Here is a 1,495-nt window from a genome sequence, read left to right as displayed (position 1 = left end):
TGTGTCTGCTTGCTTTTTCACTTTTCCACCATGAGATTGTGCAACTCATGGCTCTTGCCAGATTTGGCCACCTGATTTTGGACTTAGTATCCAAAATGGTAAGCCAAAATAAACCTTTTTCCTTATAAATTATTCAGTCTCAGGTATTCTGTTACAGCAACCAGAAAAAAGGGACTAAAACAAATTCTATACCAATAGTGGGACTGCTAGATCATATAGTAGTTCTATTTTTAATTTTTCTGAGTAATTTGGATAATACTTTTCATAATAGTTATAGTAATTTTCATGTTTTACCAACAGTATACAAGGATTCTCTTTTCTTCATGTCCTTGCTAACACTAGTAATTTTTCATCTTTTTGATAATAGCCATTTTGACATGTGTGAAGTGATGTCTTGTAGTTTTAATTTTAATTTCCCTGATGATTTTCTTTATTATTATTTTTTAGTTTGCTAGGGGAATATACTCACCAGAGATAGACAGAGAAAGAGAGAGAAAGCATCCTCCATGGAGCATAAACATACCACAATCCCTTCTCCTCCATTTCCCCTCTTTTTGGGATTTTAGGTACATATGTACACATGGCTGGCATGTTTTTCAAGCCATTGGGTCCAGAACTCAAACCATATGGTTGGCTATGTGGGACCTAGTTCTTTTACCCGCCATACTACAACCTGGCCCTCTGATGATTTCTGATGTTGAGCATTTTTTCATGTATCTATTAGCCACTTGTACGTCTTTCTTTTGAGAAATATCTATTAAGGTCTTCCCCTCATTTTTAATTGGATTTTGTTCTTTTTATAGAGTTTGAATTTCTTATATATATTTGGATATTACTCCTTATTAGATGTATGAGCATCTAATTTAATTCTTCTGGAGGTGAATAGCCAGTTTTCCCAGCACCATTAATTGAAGAAACTATCCTTTCCTTATTGTTTATTCTTAACATCTTTGTCAGAAACAGTTGACCACAAATGTGTGAATTTCTTTCTAGGCTCTCTATTGTGTTCTGTTGGTCCATCTGTCTGTTTTTATGCTGGTACTATGCTGTTTTGATTACTATAGATTTGTAGTGGTTTTTGAAATCAAGTAGTGCAATGCCACTTGCTTTGTTCTTTTTGCTTGATTGCTTTGACTACTTGGGGGTCTTTTGTGATTCCAAACAAACTGTAGAATTTTTTTTCAGAAAAAAAAAAGGTCAATGCTCTTTTTATAGGGATTGTATCACATCCGTAGATCACCTTAGATAACATGGACATTTTAACAATATGAATTTTTCTAATCCATAAATACAGTGTATCTTCCCATTTATTTGTGTCTTATTTAATTTTTTATCCATGTTCTTAGTTTTTTTGTTTTGTTTTATTTTGTTTGATAGAGGGCATGTGTGCTAACCAAAGACAGAGAGAGAGAGAGAGAGAGAGAGAAAGCACGCCTTTCCCAACCAGACGTGGTCACATTGCAATCCTTTTCCCTCCATTTATTTATTCTATCAT

This window comes from Tupaia chinensis, unplaced genomic scaffold, assembly GCF_000334495.1.
Source record: "Tupaia chinensis unplaced genomic scaffold, TupChi_1.0 Scaffold144247_1, whole genome shotgun sequence".
NCBI classification, from domain to species: domain Eukaryota; kingdom Metazoa; phylum Chordata; class Mammalia; order Scandentia; family Tupaiidae; genus Tupaia; species Tupaia belangeri.
Note: the sequence above shows the minus strand (reverse complement) of the source record.